Below are 13,393 nucleotides of genomic sequence, written 5' to 3' on the forward strand. Positions count from 1 at the left end.
GGCTCATTCATTAAGCATCTACCCTTGGCTCAGGTCATGATCCCAGGACTCTGGGATTGAGCCTGAGTCAGGTTCCCTGCTCAGAGGGGAGTTGTCTTCCCCTCTCCCTCTCCACCTCCCCCTGGCTCGTGCTTTCTTGCTTTGCTCTGTCTCTCAAGTAAATAAACAACATCTTAAAAAAAAAAAAAAAAAAAAAAAGAACTAGCCTAAGCAGGGAGAGTACATTGGAGTCATCTAATACGATGTGTAGACCTCGGTTTTATTCCTGAATATGGTTGAATTTGTTCTGGTGTATTTAGAGGTTTTAGGATGCTGCTGGATGATCTCTCTTGAGACCAGTATTCTGAAGAAGGGTTGGTTTCATTTTTAGATTTTATTTTTTTTATTTATTAATGATCTATTTATAGATCTATATATAGATCTATATATATATACTGAGATTGAGAGAGAGAGGCAGAGACAGGCAGAGGGAGAAGCAGGCTCCACTCAAGGAGCGGGACGCAGGACTCAATCCCGGGTCTCCAGGATCATGCCCTGGGCCCAAGGCAGGCGCCAAATTGTGAGCCACCCAGGGATCCCCCTGGTTTCATTTTTAGAGAATAGTGGATATACAAGGGCATTTCCAAATCTGGAAATATAAAATTGCCCACCCAGAAATTTGCTGAGCTTCTAATTTGGCTGTTAATCAAACAATCTAAAAATAAGGGTTGCTTTAAATAAAAGACTAAAATAAATCACTCAAGAGTCAGTCTCAAATCTGATTTTGTATAGTAGGCTAATTATAACACCAAATCACTTATTTATTCCTCCTTAAATCTACCATGATTGCATGTGTTTTTGCACCTAACTAGTATAAACCCTCCTCCTTTTAAGTTAGGTGAGGAAATACACATCTTTCTTTTTGCCTATTAAGAGAGCATATTTTCTTAAAATCTTTTGCCAAGGGAAATGTTTCTTAGAATTCAAAGAGTCCAAAGAAAAAGCTATAATAATGTGAGCCAACTGGAAGGTGTTGAGAAAAAGCAATGAACTTGGAGCAAAAAAAACCCTGGAGTTTAAATAAGTCCAACCATTACTGTGTTGCCTTAACCAATTTGCCTCACTTCTCTGAACTTCAATTTCTGAAGAAAACAGAGAACAAGTTAAAGGGGATTCAAAGCTACATAGTAATTAGACCCTCCTTAGAGCTGGAAGAAGTCAGGTGGCCTTTATAAACATTCTCTAAATATTTAAACCATTGTGGATAGATGGACTCTTTAAAATTATAACAATAATACCTTCAATTTATATAATTTTGTCCTAGAAGAACTTGTGTAAAAAAGGAATAATTTATTCTAAAATAATTTAAAGGACTAGAATAAATGACACCTATTAATATCTGCCAGTGTTTTGTCATAATGTTATGATGATAAGCATTCTAAGAACTGAATATAAGCCATGAACTGATGAGATCATAGGTTCTCATAGGGACAAATCCACATCTAATTTGGATCCCATCCAGAACTGATGAGCCTTCTTGCCCAGCCTTAACTTGGAGACAGAGAAAAGAATGTGATGGGCTTGGGAGGAAAAAGCATTCAAAAGCCACCTTGAGATGTTTTGCATTCCAGGTCCCACACTCAGCATTTTAAAATTAGCTTTTTTATTTTAAAGAAAGTGAGAGTTTTTCTGGCTCCATTGTATGCTCCATATACTTCTTGACATTGTGCTTCTTGCATGCTGTTGCTCATATAAAAGAAAATAATATTTGATAAGTATTAATTTTCCAAAAGATAATTTTTTTTACCTAGGCAAATTTGTTTAAATTTTTAAAATTTTACCTAGTCAGATTTAATCCAAGCCAATCTAAACTTCAAACCCAAATCAAACAAAAAGGAGGAAGGGAAAAAACCCCGAAAAATCTTTCTTTTAAGCTAGCTTTCTTTTCATTGAAAAATTAAGTTCTGGGCAGCCAGGGTGCCTCAGTAGTTTAGCGCCGCCTTCAGCCCAGGGCCTGATCCTGGAGTCCCAGGATCGAGTCCCACATCAGGCTCCCTGCATGGAGCCTGCTTCTCCCTCTGCCTGTGTCTCTGCCTCTCCTCTCTCTATCTCTCTCTCTCTCTCTCTCTCTCTGATGAATAAATAAATAAAATCTTTAAAAAAAAAAGAAAGAAAAATTAAGTTCTGATTTTGTTGGAAACCTTTCCATACAACTTTTTTTAATATAATTTTATCTTCTCATGATGATCCAGGTTGGAATAATAGTTTCAAAGCCTTTTGGAGGTGATAACAACCAATCCTGGTTAATTTTGTAGCTTTTCCTTCCTCCTTATTTCCTTCTTTATTTTATACCTTTTTTCTTTTAAATCACATATCACATACATAATGTTAATTTATTTTAACTTATTGTAACTTATTTTTAAGGTTAATGCAAATTATAACAGATTTATTGATATATAATTCATATAGCATGCAATTCACTCTTTTAAAGGACACAATTCAGTGTTTTTAAAATATTCACAGAGTTGTGAAATCATCAACCACTATCTAATTCCAGAACATTTTTATCACTCCCCCCTCCTAGATAAACTCTACTTATTAGCATTTACTTCCCATAACTCCCTCTCCCCAGGCCCTGGCTACCACTAATCTTCTTTCTGTTTCTTTAGATTTGCCTATCTTACAAATTTATGTTTCATATAAATGGAATCATACAATATGTGGCTTTTTGTGTCTGGCTTCCTTCATTTAGGAGAAAGTTTTTAAAGTTCCATCTACGTTGTAACATATATCAGTATTTCATTTCTTTTTATTGCCTAATAATATTGCATTGTATGGAGCTACCACATTTTATTTGTTCATTTATCAGTTTATGGACACTTGGGTTATTTCTACCATTAGGCTATTATGTTACTATTAATATTTGTGTGCAAGTTTTTGTGGGGACATATGTCTTCAATCCTCTCTGGTTGTACATAGAGGTGGAATTACTGAATCATATGAGAACTCTATACTTAACTTTTTGAGGAACTGCCAACCTGTTTTCCAAAGTGGCTACACAATTTTACATTCTCATCAGCTGTGTACAAGGGTCCAATTTCTCCATATCCTTGTCAAAATTTGTTGTTCTCTGTCTTTTTTATTATAGCCATCCTAGTACATGTTAACTAGTGTCTGATTGTGATTTTGAGCTAAATGTATTTTGATTTGCAAGAATTTTTCAGAATTGTATGACATTCTTTATGACAAATAGCCATAAAGCACCAGCATTTGTTGAACACTTTTCCAAACAATATCTCATCTTGTGGGGTATAGTTCTTTTCGTTCTACAAAGAGACCAATGTAAGGAAAGTGCCTTTTGTGGTTTTAGTTACAAGTGGAGTCAGTATTTGCACCCAAGGCTGTCTGACACCCATGTCATTGTTGTGCAACTTCATTATAAGCTGTGGAGATACATTCCAAATCAGGTCTTCAGATTCACAGGCTTTAAATTTCGATTTTGGGACACCAAAGCCCAATGACTTACTCTGTTCATCAGAGAGACTTTAAGGTCTTTGGGAACATCATGTTGGGGTCCTGGTCCTAAATCCTGGAGAAGGATCAAAAGAGCCTCAGCTGAGTAGCACTTTGTCTCAATTCTTTCTCCTTGCCCACTTTGCTCAGATTTGTCTGATTCTCTGACTATTCAGCTGGGTGATGTAGCCCTTTGTTCATCAGAGAGACTAAAATTTATTGTACTGATATAAATTCCTGCCTCAAAGGGATAATTGATTACATTATCTATCTAGTTGACAGGCCTTTAAAGCCAGAAAATTCAGCATTATGGGAGAAGTAAATCTAATACTCTGGAGAACAGCCAGAGATCCTGTAGTCACAGCTGCCCTGAAGAAACTAGCCTTGTTTCTGACTTCCTCTCTTTCCAATTATCTTGACACATTAATCTTACGAATTCCATGTCACCTGACTATACGTTTAAAAAAAAGAATCCAGTCTGTTTGCCTTTCAATCTATTATTCTATTTATACATAATTTTTATTCAAGTAATATGGGCACATGGCTAAGAGTAAGAATCCCTTGCTCCATCCATTCCACCTTTACTCCATTCTCAAGAATCAACCACTGGTAACAAATATCTGGTAGTGCTTTTATGTCTTTACATGTGCTTTTTCTATCATTGTTTGATTTATCAATTTTAGACATTATGAAAATTTGCTTCCTTTATAATAAAAGCCATTATGAAATATTCATTCAGTGATACCACTTCCCACTTTCCTAATAACTTAAAAGGTATTACCACACCTTAATTTTTAATTTCATACACTGTAGGTATTTTCCTCCATTGCTCATCTTGTAAGATGAGGATATTAGTGACTGTATCCTGGCATTTAGTTCTCCTCTCCTTTCTTTCCCAACTAACTTCTATACTTTGTCATTGCATCGTCACAGTTGATAACATTTATGGTCTGTTCTGTCACAATTTAATTTTCCATATGTTGCCTACAGGTTAGGCCTAAAAGCCAAAAGGCAATAAAATGTCATTATTGTGACTCTATGAAAATTATGAATTGACATGGTATTATACTATGATTATATTTTTCTTGTATAGTTTTTCCCCATGAAGTTTCTAAAACTCCTCCTTTTCTTATACTACTTACCTTTACTTTTTGATTATTTCTATACATATCAGGTGTGGTTTTGTGTGTAGCTTTTTCCTGGAGTCTCCCCCGCACCCCAGGCAAGACCTTCTATCCATCTTTCCCAGTTTGAACTGCCTCAAGGCCAGATGCACAGCTGTCATCCTGGGACTTCTTTTCACCTTCTTGGTTCATTCCCATGTTTCACTGGAATACATCCCCAAGAAATTTTTAAAGAAATGGTGTATGGGAGGTAAATTGTTTTAAGCTGTTCCATATCTGAAAATGGATTTAGTCGATATCACATTTGGATGATAGTTTGTGGTGGCATATAGAATTCCAGGTTCAAAATCATTTTTTCATTAGAACTTTAACAATATTATTCCACTGTTTTTTGGCAACCCATAGTGTCATTGCAAAGCCCAGTGCTAGGGGTGCCTGCGTGGCTCAGTGGTTGTGCGTCTGCCTTTGGCTTGCATCGTGGTCCTGGGGTCCTAGGATTGAGTCCTGCATCCAGGTTCTTGCAGGGAGCCTGCTTCTCCCTTTACCTATGCCTCTGCCTCTCTCTCTCTCTGTCTCTCATGAATAATTAAATAAATAAAATCCTAAGGAAAAAAAAAGAGAATGTCCTTATTTCTATTTTTTCTGTTTTTTCTTGGAACTACTTACTGATGTTAGGTTTTTTTGTATTGCTCTTACTCAATTTCTTTAGAAGAGACCTCTCTACATTTTCTTTAAGATAGACTCTAAAAAAATTCTTCAAGAAAGCTAGTGATGGAAACTTATTTTTTAAAGATTTATTTATTCATGAGAGACACACAGAGAGAGGCAAAGACACAGGCAGAAGGAGAAGTAGGCTCCCCAGGGAGCCCGAGGCAGGACTCGATCCTGGATCCTAGGATCATGGCCTGAAGTGAAGGCAGACACTCAACTGCTGAGCCACCCAGGCGTGAGATGGGAACTTTTCTGAAAACACACTTTTAAAAAAATGAACTTCTGGGGGTTCCTGCGTGGCCCAGTTGGTTAAGCTTCCAACTCTTGGTTTTGCCTCAGGTCATGATCTCAGAGTTGTGAGATGGAGCCTTGCTTCCAGTTCTGCACTTAGCACAGAGTTGGCTGGAGATTCTTTCTCCCTTCCCTTCTCCTCTCCCTCTTGCATGCACTCTCTCTCTTAAATAAATAAATAAATATTTTAAAATAAAGTTAACATTTATGTTTTTTCCCAGTTTCATTGAGATTATCGACATACATAACTATATAAATTTAAGGGGTATAGCATAACGGTTTGACTTAAATATATTGTGAAGTGATTAGCACTGTAAGTTTAGTTAGCTTCCATCATCTCATACAATAAAAAGAGAAAGCAATAAAAGAAAAGAAAAAAAAAGCCTTTTTTTTTTTTTTGGTAATGAGAACTCTTAGGGCTTACTCTTTTAACAATTTTCATATATATCACACAGCAGCATCAGCTGTTGTCATCATGTTGTATTTTATATCCCTAGTTCTTATTTATCTAATAACTGGAAGCTTGTACTTTTTGACCACCTTCCTCCTGTTCCTCCTGCCCTCACCCTTCACCTCTGATAACCACAAGTCTGATTTCTCTCTCTCTTTGCCCACCCCTCCTTTTTGGTTCCACATATAAGTGAAATCATACAGTATTTGTCTTTCTGTCTTAGTTCACTTAGTATAATGCCCTCAAGGTCCATCCATGTTGTTACAAATGGCAGGATATCCTCTCTTTTTTTTTTTCTATGGTGGGATAATATTGCATTATATGTATATACCACAACTTCTTTATCCATTTATTCATCAGTAGACATGTAGGTGGTTTCCATGTTTTGGCTATTATAAATAATGCTGCTATGAACATGGGGAATACCTCTGTTTTTGGTCCCACAGCCCACTGCTACCATTTGTTAGATCCAGGATATCTGTGTTTTGTACCTCTCTTATATTCTTCAGACTGTTTTTCTCCTTACTTGTATTCCCTGCCCCATCCTCAATACTTACACATACACATACATTTCCTCCCTCTCTCTGTCTAGACTGATGCTTCTTCTTTCTTCCTTCATCACTAAACATATCACTCTGTCTGATTTCAGTCTTCCAGAAACTGATCTAATCTCTAATCTGTTGTTCACCAGTGCAGCGCTTCCTCTTTTTTTTGTATTAAAATTATTCCTTTTATGTTCTTTTTCTGTCATTTTAATAGCATCTCAAGAGGAAGAAGAGATAAATATATGATTGTTTCACCAAACTGACCTCTAATAAATCAAGCTCTTCATCAGAACCTGTCTTTGCTCTGCCCAGATCCTTGTTACTCATTATCATTAACTCAGCTTTCTTTGGATTGCCTGATTTTGCTCTACATGATCCAGTATCTTCACTCAATTGCTCAGGTTTGCCATTATTCTTCTCGGTACAGAGAAATTCCTTCTTGTACTATAAAACAGGTCTGAAAATTACTGTTTGGTGTTTAGGATTAGTGATTATTATGCTGACAACTATAACTCAACTGTAGTAAAATTATTATTTCCTTTATATCCTCTCATAGAAATGAAAGTGGTGGAGTAATTAGCTGTGTGTTTGGTGTGGGGTCTAGGGGAGTGAGAAAGGAAGGAGAGGACCAAGTCATAATTTTCATTAAATAGAGCATCTAGAAGGTTATTAAGAATGATGAAGTTTTATTTTTTTAAAAAAGACTTATTTATTTATTTGACAGAGAGAGCATGAGAGGAAGGAATAGAGGGAGAGAGAATCTCAAGCAGGCTCCACACTGAGTGCAGAGCCCTACCTGGGGCTCAGTCTCATGATGCTGAGATCACGACCTGAGCCAAAACCAAGAGTCAGACACTTAACAGACTATGCCGCCCAGGTGCCCTGATAAACCTTTCTCCATCATCAGTAAAGGTAGCCAAGAAGAAATAGGTTTCAGTTGCAATATGATCAGTTTTTTAGAAAAAACTAGAAAATATTTCTGAATGAGAAAGAATTTCTGTAGAAAATCATGTACTTTCATTTCTTTAAAAATAATATCGGGATTCATTTTGTTTTCAGTAAGTATTTAAATGTGATCCAAATTAGAAGCAGAAGTATGGACTAGAAGTCCTATCTAGCTTCTTCTCCTAGGATGACGATGAAAAATAACAACAGTAATGGTAATCAGTATGTTTTATTGAGTACTTGCAGTGTGCCAGCTTCTGGGCTAAGTACTTTACATGCCAATCTCATTTAATTCCTACAACAGGCCTATGAGGTAAGAAATATTAATATTTCTACTTGACAGAGAAACCCATTATCCCAGATCCCTAAAGTAATAGATTCAGATCTGGGTCTGTTTGACCACAAGATGCTTGCTTTCAAGATGCCACATGAATTTGTCTCTTCTAGGATGCTGTGATTTTCATTTTCAAAATCAATGCCTTTATCTAGGACCACTATGCCCTTATTGTTCTAAGTAATACTTGTAATTGTTGTTTTTAGTGATTTGTTCTTTACCCTGCATTATTATATCATCGAATCAGATTGAGGTGATGATGCCTCTACTTCTAGAATTTGAACTAGTTTTCTATTGTCATAAAAATGTGCCGTCTTCCAACTGTTTTTCAAAGTCAGATGACTTGTCAGTACTTATACAGAATACCCTTAAGACTCTGTATCCACTGTGAAGCTTAGCTACTGTCCTGAATGGACAGTTTCAGAAAATGATTTTCTGGCCCAACCCCATGACAGTCTGTCAACTCTTAACAGCCTTGTGGGAGTGCTGGCAGATGGCAATCAGAGCAGGTGAGCACTTCCTCATAAGGACACTCTTCACAGTAGTCTTTAAAAATTGTGGCTGCTTCATGTAGGGTAAAAAAATCGGGTAAAAGAAAAACCTTTATCCCACGGAGTCTTTAGATAGATTCAATCTTATTTTACAATACTCAGCTATATGTTTATTTTTGCTCTTGTTGGCTTTATTGTTCATTAAAGAATTGTTTGCTCTTTATACATATGAGTGACTTGAAAAGTGCATATTTATTTTAAATCTACATAAAAGGCACAAGAACAGTAAGAAAAGAAGGGAAGGAAGAAAAGAAGGATAAAGAAAAAAAGGGTTTTGCTATGGAAGTTAAGAGAAATCCAATGGCAGCAGATCCCTATTATGTCACAAACGGTTAATTATACCCTAAATTAAATTCTGACACTAAAACATATTCACACAATTGCAGTTAGCCTACAATGTGATTGTCGATACAAAGGAATTCTGCAGTCCTTTCCAGCACTTATACCTGTTCCCCCACTCCCCCCACTCTGTAGTATTTATCCTGAGGTGATCCAAGTAAGAATCCTCCTATAGCTACTGGCCAACATACCACTGCCCACTGCTTCCCCTACTCCATTTCTTCTCCCTCCCTCGCTCCTTCTAAACTCAGTTTGACCAAGATTGTCGAAAGGATGATGGCAGAGGCAACAAAAGTAACTAAACAATTTTTGTCTATGATCCTGCCTTTCCCTTTTTTTTTTTTTAAGATTTTATTTATTTATTCATGAGAGACACAGAGAGAGAGAGGCAGAGACACGGGTAGAGGGAGAAGTAGGCTCCATGCAAGGAGCCCGATGTGGGATTCGATCCCAGGTCTCCAGGATCAGGCCCTGGGCGGAAGGTGGCGCTAAACTGCTGAGCCACCCAGGCTGCCCGATCCTGCCTTTCCATTCATGTTTCTGTCTGTAATTATTGACCACCTCCTCCATCCAAGAATATGTGATGATGTTAATATCACAGTAGCTGAGTAAACATGGTTCTCTTAACTTTGCTTTATGTCACTATAAAGATCACACCACTGATAGGTCCTATGATGTCATTGTCACATTCTGGACCTTAGGTTCTTGGGTTGCTCTGCACTAGAAAACAGGATGAAACTGATAGGCTCCTATACACAAAAAAAGGTCATTCTAATCACATTTGTATCATGCTTTAAGCTGCTGTGCTTCACAAATTAGTTTTCCTCCTTTATGTAGAGGCTTTATAAGAATTCTCTGTATTATTGTCATCATTACTACTAGCCTCAGCAATGACAATTTTCCAGTCCAGTGACTCTGTCTACACACAATCTGAAGTGCCATAACTGCATTTTGGAAAAAGTACAAAAGCCTAGAAAGCTGATTGATTGAAATTCAACATAGAAGATACCAAATCAGATTATAAAAGTATAGAAATTTACCAAGTATAATGTATAGAAAAAAGACAAACTTATGTAATAGGAAAAGAACCCAGCATGTATAAAGTTTTAATAAATGATATTGAAAGACATGACAAATCAATCAGAAAGGGTAAGATTGAGGGTACTTAGCTGTCTCAGTCAGTAGGTCACGAGACTCTTACCTTAGGTTTGTGAGTTCAAGCCCCACATTGGGGCTAGAGGTTGCTTAAAAAAGGGTAAGATTGTTCATTAAATGGTCTAGGGACATATGTTTTGAAAAAAAATCAACTTAGATTTTCATCTCACACTGTATGCAAAAATTTATTCCAGATGGACTAAATATAAACTATTAATAAATAAGGATAAATTATAAGTGACTGGTCTCTGGAAGGGAATGTATTCTATTGGCATTAGAACAGAGATAAAAATTATAAAGTAATTTATCATCATCTGACTATACAACATTCTTGCATATCTGTATATCAAAAACTTAAGTTATGACAAAAGGGATACTATCTTTTATATATACAATATGTAAAATATAACTTACATAATTATATAACTTATACAAACAGACAAGAAAAACATTAAGACCTGAATAATTAAAGTGGGCAAAGAAAATGAGCAGTCAATTCACAAAGGAAGAGATTTCAGAGCCTAATAAAGATAAATATTCAATTGCATCTGTAATCAAAGAAATATAACTAAAATAATGAAATGCCTTTTTTTCTTCTATCAAATTAGCAATGTTTCTATATTGGCTGGGCCCTCTGGGAAGCAGTTGCAGAGGAGAGTTAGGAATACAAAGGTTTATTTGGGAGTAAGTCATCTGAAAGATAAAAAGGGGAAGAAGCAATGTCTGACATTCATGTACTATGAATATTCTATCACACTGCATGACAGTCTATCAAGAAAAATAGGCAATTAGTGCTAATAACATTCAAATATAAACCCATTTAATCCTCACAACAATATTATAAAGCATGTGCTTTCTGGACCCTTATATTAGAGACAAGGAAACTAAGGCACAGAAGGAATAAATAAAATGCCCAAGACAGAGTTGGAACTTGAACCCAGGCAACCTGACTCCAGCGTCTTTAGTCTTCAGTCTTATATTACAGTGCATTTAAAGTATAATATGCAATTTTAAGCAATTTTTATTTTATTTTGTTGATTTTTAAAGCTTTTATTTATTTATTTATTTGAGAGAGCGTGAGCAAGTGAGAGAGAGCATGAGCTAGGGGGAGGAGCAGAGGGAGAGGGAGAAGCATACTCCCTGCTGAGCAGGGAGCCCGATGTGGGGCTGGATCCTGGGACTCCAGGATCATGACCTGAGCCAAAGGCAGATGCTTAACCAACTGAGCCACCCAAGTACCCCTTAAGCAATTTTTAAAATGATATTAAGAATGAATTTTGATCATGTGAAAAAATACTTATGATATAAAATTATTTGGAAAAAACTGAATTCAAAATTATATAATGTAATCTCAATAACTATAATATAATATAAAATAATTAATGACAATAGAATAAATTATTAATAGTCACTACTGAGTGAGAGGTTAGGTGTAGGGTAACTAGCTCATCCTGGCCTGCCCCGAATTTTCCTGGTTTTTCCCAAGTCCTAGGAATTCCATCAATTGTTGACCAAATTGGGATGATTCATCAACCCTAATGATTTTAATTATCTATTTATATTACTTTGGTCCCCACCTCAAGTTTTCTAAACTGAGCATCTATTAACTGAGTAATCAGGAAAACAACAACGACAACAAGCTTTTGGGAGAAGAGGAAGCATGTTAGCTGTATTTTGATTGAGGAGGGACCAGAAATAGGGGAGAAGCATCCAATATAATGATCCAGATCAAGGAAACTGAACAGGTAGCAGGAAATTTTAATTTATTTTCTTATTCATTTAACCCAGTGCTAGGCCCTGGGGATATGGAAATGAAGACAGGTGACAAGTCACTTGCTCTCAGGAGTCAACAGCATTCAATAAACAAATGACAATACTCCTATGTTGTGATGAATGTTATGCAGGAAAGAACTAGGGTGATGCAACAGAGAGTAATGAGATGGGGATACTCCAGAGAGGAGGCTTAGAGAAGGCCTCTATGGATTGGTGACATTTGATTTGGGACTGAATGAGAAGTGGTATTATAAACATTATTAATGCAAGTATAAAACTGAACCATGGAGAAAGAAAAGATTTCTATCAGTTCATTACTTCCTAGACCTGGGATTGAGACTCATCTCTGGAGATAGAATTCCTTGGCATCATGCTCACAACTTACATGAATGTTAACTAAAAAAGTATGTGAGAAATTGGGTTCAAAAATGGAGCTTTTTAAGGGGAGAATCAATGAAATATCAGTTATCAGAAACTTTTTCCTTTATATATTCTTTTTTTCTTTTTTCTTTTCTTTTTTTTTTTTTTTTTTTTACAGATTTTATTTATTTATTCATGAGAGATACAGAGAGAGAGAGAAAGACAGGCAGAGACACAGGCAGAAGGAGAAGCAGGCTCCATGCAGGGAGCCTGATGTGGGACTCGATCCTGGGACTCCAGGATCACGCCCTGGGCCGAAGGCAGGCGCTAAACCACTGAGTCACCCAGGGATCCTTTCCTTTATATACTCTGAAGCAGTAACAAAACACCTTGAATCTATAATTTTTCACCAAAATAAGGGCTTTAAAAATTAGACTATTGCCTGTGTTTGAATGATCTCAGTTTAGCATGATTCTGCTTAGAAGCAGTACAAATTTTGAATGAATAAATCTAGGAGGGGACAGTCCATGATGGCAGTGCAGGAAGATCCTGAACAACCTCCTCCCACAGACACACAAAATCTGCAGTGACATGAACAATTTCTTCTGAAAAAGAAATGAAAACTAGATAAACTGTTCCTCTACAACAAAGGATAAAAGGACCACATCAAGATGGGCAGATGAGGCAGAGACCCAGTCTGGCCAAACTCCCTCCTCCCCAGCCCCCGACCCCATGCCAAGCATGGTGATTCACAATACTGAGGGATCTTACAAGTCTGGAGCTTATTCTGGAGGAGGAAGGGGCTTTTACCCCACATCAGGCACCTAGTATCTAGGCCAGAGAGATGAGTCCCCAGATCATATCACTTAGAAAAGCAAAGGGTTTATTTCCAGGGGACCCAAAGGGTAGAGAACTGAGATTCTCCCTTCAAAGGGTTCATGTGCAGTCTCACTCACCCTGGAACTCAGTGCAAAAGCAGCAGTTTGAAAATGCCTAGACTAAATGTGAAAGGGGTTCATTTACTTATCTTAAAGCATCTGCTGGAGGGGCAGGGAACAATTAGGACTCTCCAGAGATGGAGGAACCAGTGGATGCCATTTTTGTACTCTCCCACTACCCCACTAGCAGTGGTGGGTGCACATGGATGAGGCATTTACTAAGGCCAGAGGGACTGAATAGCATAAACAATTAAAGCACTCACAGCTAAAGCCAGTGAGTGTATGCAGACAAGGCACTCTGCTGCTGCATTACCAAAGCCAGTGGGCATATGTAGTCAAGGCATTTTCCCATTGCCTAGCTGAAGCTGGTGAGAGGGCCCATCC

The 13,393-nt window shown here is 37.1% G+C and overlaps 1 long non-coding RNA gene across 1 annotated transcript; it reads left to right on the plus strand.

Annotated features, from left to right (window-relative positions):
- The first annotated feature begins 328 nt into the window (after positions 1–328).
- On the plus strand, positions 329–6,906 carry LOC144304140 (uncharacterized). The gene is made up of 3 exons (XR_013371102.1): positions 329–1,610; positions 4,667–4,866; positions 6,829–6,906. It is a non-coding gene; the product is annotated as an uncharacterized LOC144304140 (long non-coding RNA).
- The last annotated feature ends 6,487 nt before the right edge of the window (positions 6,907–13,393 follow it).

This window comes from Canis aureus, chromosome 33 (genome assembly GCF_053574225.1).
Source record: "Canis aureus isolate CA01 chromosome 33, VMU_Caureus_v.1.0, whole genome shotgun sequence".
NCBI lineage: Eukaryota > Metazoa > Chordata > Mammalia > Carnivora > Canidae > Canis > Canis aureus.